The sequence below is a fragment of the Anser anser genome, assembly GCF_964211835.1.
Source record: "Anser anser genome assembly, chromosome: 4".
Classification (NCBI taxonomy): domain Eukaryota; kingdom Metazoa; phylum Chordata; class Aves; order Anseriformes; family Anatidae; genus Anser; species Anser anser.
This window is the reverse complement of record NC_139724.1, coordinates 8,022,523-8,039,389: the sequence shown is the minus strand read 5'-3', so window position 1 is coordinate 8,039,389 and position 16,867 is coordinate 8,022,523. Positions and strand designations below refer to the sequence as shown.

At 38.2% G+C, this 16,867-nt stretch overlaps 1 long non-coding RNA gene across 1 annotated transcript in view; it reads right to left on the bottom strand.

Annotated features, from left to right (window-relative positions):
* Nucleotides 1–16,867, bottom strand: part of LOC310899346 — a 79,886-nt gene that overhangs the window by 47,999 nt on the left and 15,020 nt on the right. The window lies entirely within an intron of this gene.

Genomic DNA, 16,867 nt, shown 5'->3' with positions numbered 1-16,867 from the left:
ACAGGTTGTTTTTTTGTTTTGTTTTTTAATTCTAAGAGAACATATAGCAGGACAATCTTAATACAAAAGCCTCTATACTTCAGTATCTCAAACTAGAACCAATAGATTGTATTTTTATAAATAACTAAGAACCTACAGCATTTATATATATATATATATATTCTGGAGAATTTATACTGTTTTATAAAGCAGCTCCATGGTAATTCTTAAAACAAAGGGAGTAGCCTATTGTACGTCAGAAATATGTCATCATCTGCCAAGAAAATTAAGTAGGAAACAAGACTGAAGTATTTAACTTCCTCTTGTAAATGGGACCTAAGATATGAATCAGGAGGAAAACCATGGAGAAATTCCGAACAATTTCATCATTAGTGCTGCTACTGTGACTGTCAACTTTTCAAGATACTTATTTTAAAAGCATGCAGAAAATTCATCTTTAATTGGTGTAAATTTTCAGATATAGCTTATTTTTGATCAACATTATCTCACATCATAAAATATTATTTATGCAGTATTATGGCAGGTGTGACTGAAAACTGTGTAGCACAAAAGTAGATAGAAGTACATAGCATGCATCTCAGCTGAAACATGAAAAAAGAGTCATTCTACAAAGCCAGTCATATGCCAATTTTTGTAGTATATTCTTCTCACCGCTATCCTCTCATAAAATATGGGTGATCCACAATGATCCACAATAATCAAATAGAAGTGCCAAAGTTAAAAGGATTACACATTTATATCACTAACTTCAAAATATCAGGTCTAAAAGCAGAGCAAAGGTTCTCGTATGTAATGCCACTACTTGATGAGTAATTTAATCTCTTTCTATTGTAATCTAAGCTGGAGGAAGATTCAGGAAAAAGATGATAAATGAGGAAGAGCAGCGAAGACACTTTATGATACTCTGTCCTATGACTGTCATATCATCATTCTAGTACAAAACTGAATGCAACAGCATTATCACCTTTTCCCACCTGGGGTTGTATACAGCAGTCAGCCTGTCTTAAATGATTGTGCAGTAAGAAAAAAATAAAAGCCCTAAAAATAGGTACACTTCATTATGTATTATGCAACTGTAATACGGATTTTTTTCATTGTCAGTTAGCCCCATGCTTAAGACAGTTCTAATTGTTTCTGTAGTTTCACCGTTTTATATATTTCATAACTGTTGGCATTGATACCACTTCAGAGACATGCTATGCTCTTGTTCTATAAGGTTTACCTAACATATTGAAGTCTAAAAAGCTGAATTTACATTTTTTCTTCTTGGCATATGAACTTAATCATACATTTAAATATGGATTCCATTTCAAGTTACAAGCATCACTCTTTTCTGGAGTAGTAAGTACTGCCTCAGGCAAACAGCATCCCTGCTCAGCTTCCCATAGTGAGAGGCACTGTTTCCACACATTTAATTATCTTTGCTAACGGGAGAAGAGCCAAAAATTTTCCGTGATGCCTAGAAGTACCCAAGAAAGCATTAGGAAGATCATCCTTCTGCATTCCCCAAAGCACAGGGCTGCAACTGCAGCGTTTTGCAATGCGAGGACAAAGGAATGGGGAGAACTTGAAGTACATCTCTTTCCACAGGTATCACAAGATACGCGTCCAATTCTGATTTTTTTCCCCCATCTGATCCCTGCTTTGTGCTTCCTAGCTAAACACCAGCAGCCCCTGTGGCAGCAGGTTAACAGCATTGCCTCCCTCCAGCTGTGAGACCTCATGCAACTGCTGCTGTGGCTGCTGCAGCTGTATAGGAAGGCATACAAACACTTGTCTGCAGTTGCTGCCACATTTTGTTCCCATCACATAAAAACATAAGAATGGCAACACTGGATCAAACCAGAAGTCCACCTTACCACGTGTTACCATCTCCCTGGCTGATGTGCTGTTGGTCACTGCAGAAGAATAAGCATGCAGCAATATTTCTCTTAATACTGACTGCTATACTCTATCAGGCGGCAGCTAAAGGAACTCCTAGTGAAGCACATTTAAGAGCTGTTCTGGATTCCTGCTTCCACCAATTAGCCTAATCGTTGATCACATAATTATGTATCCTTTTGTTATGAACATCCCATTGGATACCCCAGTTTGTGCATTGGGAGGACTGGGGGGAGGAATTGATCGGCAGTCACTTCTCGTTCATCTTTCTTGTGAAGCTCAGCACTACACAGACATAACTTTTCCAGGCTGAAGAATCCCAATAGCTCTAATGACTCCTCAAGAAAATGTCTTTTCATATCTATGATCATCCTTGTTGACCTTCTCTGCATGTATTTTAGTTTTATAACACACTTTCGGAAGCTGGATAACCCAAACTTCAGGTAACAATCAAGCTGCAGGCAAACTGTGTCATTTCTGCAAGGGCACAATAAGGTTTTATGGTTTGTTCTCTATTCCTTTTCTAATAATTCCTAATAGTCTAGTGGCTTTTATTTTCTACTGTCTGCTATTGTGCTTAGAGCAGACATTTGCGTACAATGAAATGTTGTAATTTGAAGATCTCTCTCATGCAGTAATACATGACTCAGTGCCTTTGGTTTTACTATGGAAAATTAAGATTGTTTTTTCCCAAGTACACTTATCCGCACTGAATCTCATCTGCCATTTTACCACTCCATCACACAGCATCATTAAATTTTTCTACAGCTATAACTATTTCATTTTTACTACCTTGAATAAATTAGTAAATGAGCAAACTTTAGCACTTTGCTCATCCCTCTCTTCAAAATCACTTACAGAGATATTAGATGGTACAGACCCTAGAGCAAATTCCCATGAGATTCCTTTACATAGGAAAGCCAGTAATTATTTCTCACCTTGTTTTCTGTTTGTTAACAATTATAAAACCTTGAAAAGTGGAAGTTCAATTTAAAAGAAAAAATACTCATTTGGTGAGTGACACTGCTTAAAGTCTTCCTGTACACTCTTGGAAAATATGTCAATCCAATCAAAATATTGCTTGTTTACTGGCCCTTTCAAATGCCTCTTGTAGGGCTGTAAGACATCCTTTGCAATTTGCACAGTCTTTCCCATTTTATCATTCTTATCCATATGCCTACAGCTCTATCCTTTATTACATACCAAATTCATACCGAAGCCAGACATATTACCCCTAGAGTTCCCGGTGCTTCTGTTAAACCTCCTCAAAAGTGGGTGTCACGTTTGCCACCAGCTGTTCTTTGAGTGCTAATGAAATTGTAAGCAATAGTTTGTACACCATAGTTAGTGATTTCATACATGAGCTTGGTTAAAACTCCTTGGTGAACACCATATTGCTTGGGAGACACGTGGTTACTCATCTTCTCTATTTCTTCTTCCAGCATTACAATTTGAAATAAGATTCTCCGAAACACATTCAGAGAGAGACTGTACCATGGGAACCTCCTCATGTCCCTCTCCAACCAATAAGGACAAGATTCAGTTTTCAGCTTTTCTTCTATGTCTGTTTTCTTTGGATAATCCTTTCACACCTGTAAAAGGATGTGTTTGCCCTGTAAATTCTCTGACAGACTTCCTACCCGTGATGGATTTGTACAGGAATTATTAGTTATTGTTTCTTTGAAAACTCATATTAATTTTCACCTGGTCTGTTTTGTTTTTATATTAAATTTGTGAGTGAGGGGGTTTCATCTTACTCTCAGTAAATTGCTTTATCTGTTTTTGTTGTTTATTTTTATGTACACTGCTTTGTTTTAATTATTCTAGAATCCAGCTGGTAAGTGACAGGCATTTGCCCTATAACTCCAGCATAAATTTTGTTGAAAAACTCAGTGCTAACTTGTACCATTTCCCCCATTTGGCTAAGCCTTTCTATTCCTTTTTCAAAAAGATTTATCACTCTATATAATTCCCCTTTTTGAAATTAAGTACAATAACCATTAACTTCTTGTTCCTTCTGTTCTTTCAGTGCTAGATTTAAGTATTTCATGGACACTCAGAATAGCTAGGCAGTAGTAATTTTCTGAAGCATGCTGCTCAGGTCAAAATGAGCTCTCTTTTGCAGTCCATAAATCTGTTGTTTACTTTATGTAGAGTTCTGTGCCACTCAGCACACTGCCAGGCCTGATGAGATCTCAGCCTAGAATATAGAAGATTAACCAAAACCTTCCCCATAATTCTGGTTTTGTCATCACAGCCTTCCTGATCTTCCTTCACATGTCTTCACCACCTTTATCAGTCTAGCACCATATTTTTGCTCCTGAGGTGTGTAATTTCAGTGCAGTTTATAAGAGCTATTGTTAAAATTAACTTAATTGTATGATTTGACTTTAAGGGGACTCAGGAAGGAGGAGTTTGTTTGGGTTTGGGAATTTGATTTGTTTTACAAACTGCAATTAACACCAAATGTCCTGTTGTTCTAGAGAATTTGTATACTGACCGTGTCCAGCTGATTGTTTAATTTCCATCAATTTCTGATAATGTTTTCTCTCTTTGAAACCAAGCCTTTCCTATCTTTCACATTTCTAACATCTATAAAAAAGAGCATGAATACTTAGTCCAGCTGCCCATTTGTTTCCTAAATGAGTTGTATTATCCATCCTATCTTTATTTGAGATTTTATAACAACCAAGAGGATATATCATGCCAAATTCTGTAGCCTTCCACACGGGTCAGCTTTGCCTCCAGGCTTAGCTTAAACAACAAGGTCATAATGCATGGTTGGGTTCTGACAGAAGAACATGGCACACCGCAGCCATAGTGCCTGCCGGTCTCTTGTTCTCTTACACATGGATTAAGGAGCCAGACATCATACTAGACTTGCAAAGTCTTCAAACTTATGTTTCTAGCTCAGTAAACACAACAATAGTCAACAAAAACATCCATCTACCAAACACACAGAAAAATGTCACTAAACTAGATTACAAGCTCTATGTTTTGTTATTATTTAAGAATAAATATATGTGTAAAATATAGTAGTAAAAATCTGCGTATCTTGGGAAGGTCTCTACCTTTGTTCTCAACACACAAATCCACTTTTCTCTTTCAGAGACATCTATGTGGCAAAACAAATATATAATTCTTATTTCTTCAGGAATGGTTCTCTTGTCAGTTCATTAAGCTACAAAGATATTTTTTAGCTACAGCAGAATCTATAACTTGAAATAAGCAACAGAAGTGAAATGTTTAGGACAACTATTCTAAAAAGACTAAGGCAAAACTGAGCTTTCTAAACATCAGACAGCTCTCAGCTTCAGGGGCCACATTATAATCATATTGCTACAGAAGAAAAAAATAGGTAAACCACTGATAGGACAAGTGAGATTAAATAACAGTCAATAGTCAAAAATCTTCTTTAATTTGCACAGTAAATGTTAAATCTCAGCTTGTCAATGAAAGAAATGGAGCATACCCGGGGGTGGGAGTGTATGAGAAAGAAACACACACACACACAGGTAAACAAAAAAAAAAAAACACCATTTTGAAACTTTGAAAAGCTCATTTGGGCATCATACTATTCCTTAGTAATTGAAACATTTGGTCATATAACACACACAAAAAGATGCTTACAAGTGTAACCAAAACAAGGTTTGAATGTAGGATGCTGTGACTGGCAGCTCTTCAACAACTACTCACAAATTTAGAGCTATATAAAGCCACTATCTGCTGGTCACTGGTAGCTGAGAATTAATTGAGTTTAAATGTAAATGATATCATTGTTATCTCTATTCTGATTTCTTCTGTGGACATAGGGGAAGTCAACCATAAGAATCATTTGTTACAGTTGGAAGGGTGTTGTCTTTTTGTTTTTACTGCTGTTTGGATGTTGGTTTTTTTTGTTTGTTTGTCTGTTTTGTCACTTTTGAATTTTTTTTCCTTGTGGTGTTTTAGTTTGTTTGGGGATTTTTGTTTGTTTTTAAACATAAAGCTTTCTGCTACAGGGAGCACTACAGGAACACCTACAGATGTAAAATTTCCTCGCTGCAATATATATACTCTTATATTGACTACCAATACTCTTCAGTAGTTCAATTTTATTTTCCAGTGAATGTTTTTAGAGAAAGACCAATACAACACTTGGAATTTCATTTCCTTTTTCAGTCAGACCACTTAGTGAAGGAACCAATTTCCCCACAGTCTGGTTGTCTGGAATTTCCTTGTTTCTTCCTTTAATTTACCATCTAGTCTATTCACATTTAAATTCAAGCACATCTTTCATCTAGTCTCCAACTCCCCTTCCCTATTGCTTACCTCTCAAATTGTTATGGAACTTAAACACCATCTTAAACCAAAATTGTTATGATCACATTACCTAATAAATACAGTAAGTAGAAAGGGATGGACACGTAAAAGCAAACAACAACAACAAAATTAATGTTGAATCTGTTTCACTGTGAAAGAAGCAATGCCTAACTGTAAATTTATTTTCAGCTGAGACCGTGTTGTGCTCAAATGTGTTGCTCTCCTCAGGGTCACCGGAGTAGTTTTCTATCTAGTCATCACTTTATTTCTAAGCTATAGCAATGCTGAAGTAAAGGCAAAAGAAAATAAGAATATCACATTGTTTTACATGCTTTTGGTGATTTCTGATGTTTTCTTTAGTCAAACCAAAGTAAACAGATTACAACTTTTTGAGTCGGTTTAAAGCAGAAAGTTTTTCACGTAACCATAAATATGAATCTTCTGGGCTTAAATGCTTCTATTCTAATAAGCTGTATTTTTAATGCTACCATTACAAAACAAAAACAAAGCCAGAATTCTACAATCCTGGAACAGCTGTTTAAGAAAACAGTGCTGAAAGGGTTTAGAAGAATACCTCAAGGCATCATATGCCCTAGTAGTTGCAAATGCAAGGACAGGGAAAAGACTGATTTTTACATAATATTTTATAAATATATACATATATATATAAGCTCAAAGGCTAACAGAAATGAAACTTGACAAGGCCAAAAAGACAAATGTATGTGCTACCAATAGAAATACCAAGTCATTGAAAAGTTCAAGTCATTTTAAAGTTTAGTGAAGATAGAAAAATTGAACTGCCTTCATACTGTCACATCATTTACATGATGCTACGTTGCCTTAGTCTTCATAGCAACAGAAATGAAGAACTTATATGGAGAAATACAAGAATTCATAATAATGCATTGAAACATTACTGTACGCTAACTTCGTTCTGGAATTCACATTACTTGACTACTGGCTGTGCTAGCGATTCTGAAGTGATTTGTAGTCTTGAAGAGGTGGGCAGGGGAGAAGACACGCTTTTAAACATTTTAGGTACAGCGCAGTGATCTCTAAGCTAATCAACACCAGAAACAATGTTGTTGAAGAGCGAAGCACAGGTAAGCCCCACACTGTGGAGAAACTGCCCAGCGTAGAGCTATGCATGGTGAACTGAGAGGGCACCTCTCAAAGCACCAGCTGAGCGCCGTCTTCACAACAGCCCCAATGGCCCCAAAGGCCCCATCGGCCTCAAAGGCCCCGCTCATGTTGCCTGAGGAGAGCCGAGTGGGATCGGCCTGAAGCAGGTTGCCTGGCCCTTTACCTGCCTTTCACCGCCTCCTTGCCGGGCACCCAGGGCACTCTGGCCACCTGTTTATTTCCCATTCACCCTGCCACCGCTCAGCCTGCTCAGGGAGGCACAGTAAACCCGAACTGAACAGCTCCGTGGCACTTTTGGTCTGTGTTCATTCGGTGTGTTTTAACAGGCCTTACCTGGCTCAGAGTCCCCTTTTGGGAGTCCTGAGTGGTGAAGGTGGGGGGAATCCCTCAGGTGAAGTATGCAGGTTCGAAGGCAGCTGCAAGCAGAGGCTGAGAGACAACGGGAACTTTTGGGAGGCAGGTGGCAAGCCGCAAAGCTTTCCTCCAGCAACCCTCAAAAGAGTCTGAACTAGCCACCTGAATAATTATTTCTCATAATTATAATTATTACTACCTCTTGTGCCGTTTCCATCTTTGTTTCCCAAATGTTGCTTGCACGGCTTCGTGCTCCCACAAGGTGGCTGAGCTCCCTGGATCATTTCTAGCACTGCATCCATGCAGCACTAATTCTTAAACTGCTGACAGCGAGTGGCTCCACTGCCTGCTCTCTGAACAGAGCACCGTGTTCAGACGTGCCTTATTTCTGCTTGGGCTCCAGCAGCAGCAGCTAGCTGGCTTGTTTCTTTGCACTAAGCTCATCACGAGAGAGTACAGGGGATTTCCTGAATAGCGATACCTCGTCTTGGTATATCCACTTAAAGCATGCAGAACTGTGGAAAGAACAAAGGAGCCCATTTTCTCCCTTGACAGGCATTCAGGTAAGAGATACTTCAGGTGAGATATTGACACCCCCTCACTGGTGTAAACAGTGGACAGAACAGTGACAGAATTCTTTATATGGTCTTCAACAATAGCTTTGTGGAGAAGATGTTAAAAAAGCAAATACGATACAACCACAAGAAAATAAGTACTACAGAGGTAACTGTAGATGGCGCATCTCCCCAATTTTCTCACGTTATGTGCAGTACAACTGAACTCTGCCCATTTCACCATTGCAAACATGATGCAGCAGAAAGCTTTCCCCATTTTCAGTACTTTCACAAAGAAAAAAATACTTACAAATGCTATCATCAGGCTACCGCAGCTCTGAGATTAAACATGTGTATACAGTACTAACTGCTCACACAAAGAAATCATGTTTCTTCAACATACATTCCAGAATTACATGCAAAAAAAAAAATCATTTTAAAAGCTGCTGCAAGTAAAAATCAATAATGAAACTCTTTTGTCATAAATCATACTCTTTTGAGAAAGTATTCATCATTTTAATTCAGGTTACATCAGAAAAATGCAACTAGAGCTATCTAGAAAAATGCAACTAGCTATGCAACTAGAGCTTAAATTTGCATGACAAAGATCAGCATTCACATGAATATGGGCCTCTGTTCAGGCCTGACAGTGATCCCAGTGGGCTGTGCCAATAACTGCATTCAATATACAGAGACCTCTGCTCCTCTAATCATTTCTGGAACAGACGTCATAAAACAAGACCTGCAATCTTCTGCTCCTCTCTTTTTTTGTTAGCATCCCTGTGGACGTAGTCAGAGATTCTTGACTGATGTTGGAAAGAAGCTGCTGTAGTATAAAATCTCGCAAGGAAACAAGTAAAAATAGATGTGCTTTGCCTCTCCAAAGAAAATTTAGAAGATCCACACAGGCCTCCCCGTAAAAATACTAACACAACATGAAATTTGCAGAGAAGGTCTATAAAAATACTCGAATAGGAGAAAAGATACATTTTGGGGCAGTTCACAACAGAAATCCCAAATTTAAAATGCAGAGGGAGGGAGAGAGAGAGAGATTAGACACGAATGAAAGCTTCATAGTAGTGCTTCATGAAACTTCTAGGAATAAAAGAATAGTGTCAATAGATATTTTTAAATAAAATTCTAAATATTCAAACACTGAATATTAACATTAACAAAACATTAAATATATTTAAAAGGAAAAGATGCAGCCAAGGCATCAGGAGCTTTGATAAGGCTATGGTCCTAAGTCTGACTTCTGACACATACAAAACACTTTAGACTCTGAAATTCATCTACGCTATGAATTACACTATACAGGAATGCTTGCTAGGGGTAACGTAGCTCTGAGAAGACTGTATTTTCACAAAATCATGGGGGAAAGACAAGGAAAATAGGCTTATTACAAAAGAAACAATGAAGTGGGAAGCTGAGAGATAAATTACAAATGTTTTTAAATTATTCAGATGAAATAGTCCAGATTTCTAATCCTAGACCAGATGTCTTTTTGTTGGGAATATTCCCAAGTGATGATTCTCCTTACATAGTGTTTCCTTCTACATCCCGCTGCGAATTTTGCATGTTTCATTTTTCAAGCCTGTCGTGTGAAAATATCTAACCACAGTTTTCCACCAGTGTTCTTTCTGTGGCTGAGACTTCCCTCTGTTTCCATTATCATCTTCCAGTCTGATGGGAGATTTGTGGTTTCATTTCCTTCTCCCATTTCCAAATAGCTAGCCAGTCAGCAAGTTGTGATGCTGAAACCACTGCTACCAGTTGACATGGACATAGGTACATATACAGTTTGTATGAAGAGGAGATACCGGCCTGACCAAGGACACTTCTGATAAAAAGCCACATATTTGTTCCTCTAGTTTTTTTCCCTAGTTTCAATACCATTCTCTAAATCTTCATACATAATTTCTATTTATCACGATTTATATCTATTTCTGTAGCATCTAATAATCCAAATCCAGGATTAAATCCTCAATGCAGTAAGTGCAGCATGCACACACAAATACAAAGACTTATGCAGTAGAGAAATGCCTACACCATCACCAGAATAATTTTTCCTGTTAAAAATAAGCAAGCAGCACTGATAAATATTTTCCTAAATTGGCACTTTATACTGCCACAAAATGTTAGAAACAAGAAACAATTGCACAACATCCAAGACATACTGTCAGTTCAGAAAGGTAGCATGTTGCATTACTTAGTAAAGTTAAACATTAGATTTCTAAACAGTGGAGAACAGCCAAAGAAGTGGTCTTTTTTTTTTTTTCTTTCTTTTTTTCTTTTTCCCCTTTAAATAGAGAAGAAGATATAAATAAAAGTATTTTATCACATCAGTGATTCAGAAGAAGTTCCAAGCTTGCACTCCATGTAATATAAACACATTATGTATTACAGTTCTTCTCTCCAAAGGGTGATTATCACACATAAATACTTTGGAACTCTGAAGTTCTCTTTACTCTAATTTTTTAGTAGTTTCTGGCAACTACTCTCTCAATTTGCTATCACCCCAAATGTCTCTTGACAGGAGACAATTAAAATGAAGAATAACTGTCTTCTGCTACAAGACAGGAGGTGGGTTTGGTCCTTTGGAAGCAAATCCCATCAGCTATTGAAAGGAGCAGGACAGTGAGCCCAATGGGCCATGGATTTATTTTTCATAATTTGTAGGTTTAGGCTCTAGTTATACCCTCTGTGTTCAACCATGCCTGAGAAAAAGAATTGCAGGGCATTTTGCTGTTCTCTCATCACATCACCATTCTTCAAAAATAACAGTCTGAGATTCCCTTATAACACGTGGAATCTCAGATAAAAAGTATAGGATCCGGAGTTGTATTTAGTAGAAAAAATGTATTTAATTGTGTCTAAGACAATGGCAAATAGATATTTCTCAAAATAAAACTACTTAAACAGTATAATCTACATAGTTAGCTAAATTTAGTATGTTCTATCTTGTTTTCATTAGGAACTGGATAAATGAACACATACTTTTGATATAAATATGGCACCAGAATAATCTCTCTGTAACATATTTTTCTTTGTTAATAAACTGGTGACATTTTTTCCACTTGGCAGCTGAGAAACTTCCTTTTTCAAGTTAAATTCCATAGTCTTACAACTCAGATAAAATTATTTTAAAGGGGTGTTTCTCAAAAATCACCTAAAAATCATTCTAAAATATTAGAATTTATTTTTTTCAGTGTCTTAAAAACATAGTAATTCAAAAATAAGGTAAAACTATTGGAAAACACAACAATTCCTGAGTTCCATTGGGCACAATGAGGTTGAATAAAACCCATTGATTTACACCACAAAGATTACACAAATATAGTAATATTTAGTGGGGGGAAAAGGATCGGTCTTGTCTCATCTATAATACAAGTAGGTGAAAATGAGTGTGATGAAATCAAAGCGTAATTCCAAATTCATTGCTACAAATGAGGCCAGGATCTAGCATAAGCAGTTGCAAAGGACTGGTAACCGGATGCAAAGCAGTTCGTGATTCAAGTGCAGTCCAGGAAAGTAGTAAGAAGTGGCTTCCCTTTGCCACCTGTTCGGCAGCTTATGGGAACTGAGAGAGCAGTGTTCGTACTCCAGCTGCCAGCAAACAGCTGTCCATCTCAAAAAAAAAAAAAAAAAAAAAGCAGTATCACAAACTGACAGTGAGACAAATCAGCAGTTTTGCCCATTTTCTCCACGGGCCGAAGCCATGTGGCTACAGTTGGAGAATCACACCAGCCCAGAACTAATAAGCCTGGGGACCACGGCGTTACAGTCACATAATTTCTGTTGGCTTAAAGAGCAGGTTGAGCTTGCCCATGTCTGCCTGTAAAATACTGTGTATATGTACCCAGAAAAATGACTGCTTTCTCTATATTGTGCATGGGCCTTTCTTGCCATTCAAAGTCCTTCACTACCTTCCATCAAGAAATCAGTGAAATACAGACAGCATTATGTTTAGTAACTCTTCTGCTAAATAAACATTGCCAAAGACCTGGATAATAAAATCTGTCTTCTGCTAAATCTTGAAGTTACCAAATTCAGGCTTTAAGTCCAGCAAAATGGGCCTTTTCCTACTAAATTCTTACCATGACAGAAGTCTGAGAGAAAGACAGGAGGAAAAAGAAAAAGAAGAAAAAGAAGAACTCAAGCTTCCAGCTCTTCAGCGTTCTGTGCATGCAGTTGTATTGCTTCAGTGCCACCCAAAATCCCACCCACATTCAGAGGCAAATTGGATTGCCAAGGCTGAGCTTGGATGTCAGATGAGCTTCTGCCGCACTCACTGGCTACAGCTTGCTAGGCTGCAGCTTTCAGTCAGCCTCTGTATTCATCAACTCTTGATTTATGTAATCATCTACACCATCTCTATAGATTGGTATCAGAGCAGAACTCTTGTTTGACATTCACATTGCCCAGGTGAAAACAATAACCTAGACCCTAAAGCTGCAGAAAAACTAGCATCATCTCTATTGAAAGAAAAATGTGGATTTTGTCTCAGAACTGAAGCAAGCTGAATTCAAGGCTGCTCACCAAGCCAAAGAGTCCCCTAACAAAAGCCTGTGCAAATGCAGAGGAGAGCAAGGGTTTCCCCTGCTCAAGTCGGAAGGAAGCATCCTACCACCTGTTCCAACTGTTGCTTCTCTAAGGTGTTTTCTTGCACAAGAGCTTTGTCATCTTCCTTAACTGCTTGCTCAGTGACAGGTCAGTTTGAAGGCATGGTGACCCACAAAGGCACTGTGAAAAGAACAGCTGGGCTGGAGAAATGTGCATTTTCTGGAATAACGTGTTATCTGAATGCTGTTCGACAGCACCACTCAAATTCGCACTTTGCTGGGTGTACATCCTGGGCAATTAGAGGAAGATTTGTTCTCATCCCTACATTTATTATTCTATTTTGGGAGCTGAAAGACTCATCCCTTCCTCCTTGCCTCCTCGGTGGCTTTGCGCAGCCTGTGGCCAGTTTCTATGGTAACTCTAAGGACAGGTGGAAATGAACCGGTGCCACGTGGAGCTGCACTTCCAGCAGGCAGCAAGGGGTCAAGGTGAGAGGACTTCACGGATATATTCTTCTCAAAGCTTTTAGAAGTTAGGTCAGGGATGAAGGGAAAAGAGATGGCCAAAAGTTAAATACAAAGTGATTAAGAGAAGAAAAAGGAGAGAGAAATTTGAAAACTTGGAGCACAAAACTGAAAAACTAATTTCAGTAGTAAGGTGAAAGCTGTGAACTATCTCTGCGAATAGTATGTGCCTCAGCAAAAATTGCTATTTGCTCACTGCTCTACAAAGACACATACATACTGAAATAAGAAAAGAAAGACTTGCACAGTTGGGTTTTTGTTAGGTTCTTGCCCTCTGCTTAGTGCTGGACGAGTTTTTGTTTAAAAACAGCACTGGTTATTAAACACAGAGGCTTTTACTAAAATCCCACTGCTAATACCCTTTGGGATATTTGATAGCATGCCAGCTGTATTATGAGCTCAGAGGCAAGCAATGCAGGCATTTTAAACACCAGGCACTATAGGCTCCAGAGCAGCATTCCCTAAGTTTATATATATATATATATATATACACACACATATATATATATGTATATAAATATGAAAACTGCACTTTAAGAGACCTCTTTTGCTGTGGACGGGTCCCCTTGCACCTCATTTATAAATGCTTGGCTTCTCTTTCCTATTTGAGAATGTGTAACATTATTTAGTAATTAAAACCCTTAAGTAGAGGCAAAAGTGATATTAAAAACTGTTCTGTGTATTTTTAGGGAAAAGTAACAGGAAAGAAACGGCAAGCCAGCATAACACAACATGGTACACAACTGCTCACTGTGGACTTGGGCGTGACAGACTCTAAAAGCTTTCACTTTGTTCCAACTTACAGCCATATGCACATCTAAGGATAAAAGGATCTCTACTAGAGCTGGCAGGAAAGTGCACATAACACTGGGGTGAATCCAGCAGACAGGCAAAAAGAGGACGAACGACATTGTTCCTCAGACTTACAAGGTGTTGCACTTCCATCTCTTCCCTCCCCTGGCAAATAAAATCTAAAGCCTCCTTTTGTTTTTCAGCTTAGTTCAGCTCTTTCACAACCAAACCACACTTCAGCATCAACAAATAGAGAAATAAAACTGTAACACAGTGGGTCTAACAGAATGCTTGCCAAGTACTACATTTTGCTATTTCACTAGTATAAATTATAGACACACACAAATAAATAGTAATACATAAACAACAGAAATAATAATGAATGAAACACACAATATATAGATATTTAACTACGTTATAGCCTCCTGTCCATCTCTGGAAATGTAAAGTCTTCAGGGAATGGATGATTATGTTACATTTGTGCGGTATCTGCAGCACTATGAAACCTTGATCTTAGCTAAAGTCTATACATGCTGCTAAAATACCTGCTTTGTAAACAGAGATAAAGACAGCAGTGACACAGAATGTAAGATCTCTAACCTACATGCCTGTAGGTTGCTGATGAAAAGGGAAAGGAATTTCTCCTTTGTCTTAAACACTGATATACAGACAGCTAAAATGTAAAGTCAGAGGAATGACTGATGACGCTGATCAGCACTTTCCAGAAGTAAAGATTGTTCCCCAAATGCTAAGCAATATTGCACATTTCTATTGTTACACTTGGAAAATATATTACATAAATATTTCCTCTGACAAGAAAATGAACGTTTATGAATATTTTCTGAATTATTAGTTCTTTCTACAAAATACATGTTTTGCAGGGTGGCTGATTTAATATTGTAAAAGCTTTTCAGGATTTTTCTGCTTTTTATTTAAATTTTAAGTCATACCTATAACTATCGGATTAGTTTCATGCATTTAGTTTCCAGTAAAATGTATGTATCCCTACAGACATTTTCACAAACATATGCAAAGTAGTTCTCTTCATTATTTGGAGAAAAAATCAGTAATATACATATATTTTAAAACATACATTCATGCTATGACTTCTCTACTTCTTGCTTGCTTTCTCTGATTTCTGTTTGCCTTCTGTGTCTAGCATACCATACACAGCCACAGCTGCCACTGGCCTGTTCCTGAGTCCAGTATCTTCTTGAATTAAGTTCCTCAGCCTCCCACGCATGCATTCATGGCACAGGACACTGGGCAAAGACTTCTGAGTTTTTACACTACCTTATTCAATAAAGAAATTTGTCTGTCTCTTCCCTTTAGCCTTTAGGAAGAATGATTAGTACATGCATTATCTCGAACAAAGTCCGCTGTTGCTTCCTCGCGCCTGCTCCTGCATAATGTAGTTTCCTCCCCTGCCTAGCAATTCTACTCCATAACTACTGAATCAGTCAAGTAATTAACGCTCTGCTTCATTTGACCTTTTTCAAATCCTCTGGAAACTGAAAAGCTAGTGTGTAAACTATGCATATCGTAACACAATTCATTAAATGTTACTGCTTGCCTTAAAACTGTAAAAGCCACCTGACAGGTATCCTTTGGGCTGTGTAAAATATTTATGTTAATGGTTTTATACAGAACTTGCACAGACAGTTCTGCTGCATGATCTCAAGCGCCCAAAGGCCATTTCAGCTTCAACCTTGCACACAGTGAATCAGAGAGCTCTCAAACCTTGCAGCACCTACCAGTGCCCTCACATAAGAAATCTCGTATCAGATGCAGTGCAGATGTGTGCACTGAGCATAGACCCAGCACTGCAACCAGGCTAATAAGCTCTCTTTAAACTCTGATTAATAGCACAGTCTGATAGTCACACACCTGAGTTGCCCAGTAAGAGACAACAGGAGACCTGGCAAGGCTTTAAGCTGCAGCTCTTTGCCAAACTTTGCCAACTCTGCAGCATTCTTAGGTCTGTCTCTATGTTCCTACCTTCAATACCGCAATTAACCAAGTGTTTTCATTAGCGTTTTCTCCACTTTTCTCAGAAATGGACTGCAGACTGCATAAAGATTATATCCTGGCATGCCATCGACTGTTGAGCATACCATCAAAACAAACAGTGGTTAGCTGATTATCATCCTTTTATTTCCTCTTTTGGCTGGAGGAAAGTGCTAGAATGACGACTTTTTGACTGCTTGGAATTAAACATTTGCAATTCAGAACCCCAAGAACAACGGAGAATTTAGTCAACAGAACCTTAGATGCTGTTAGAACATTTTGGATTCCTGCCAGCTGAATTTCCAACTATAAGTTACCCTACCAGTCCATGTATTAAAGAATACTAACTGCCAGACTCTCCCAAGCAAAGCTCTCACATCGGTATTCACACAGGCAAAGCAGTCTCCTTTAGTATTCTTACTTTGCAGTCAGTTTGTCTTCTGCTGGGGCTTTTCATCTTTAGCCTTAAATTCCAATGAACAAGGAATTGGCACACTACCAATCTACTCTAGAATGCCTCAGGGGATTTTGCCTATGTAAGGAACAAATATCATCTCACACCTATAACAGTTCAGATTAAATTTACTTTTTCTCTCTCTTTCTAGTGTCCAAGTGTCTCCTGGCCAGCTGAGATGGATGGCTAGTTCTAAGGTGCATATTACAGATTTGTTTAAGGCTTGGATGATGAGATTTCTTTTCCTACGGGTAAATTCTGCAGCACCCTCAGAGGTGGGTCACTCAAACTGT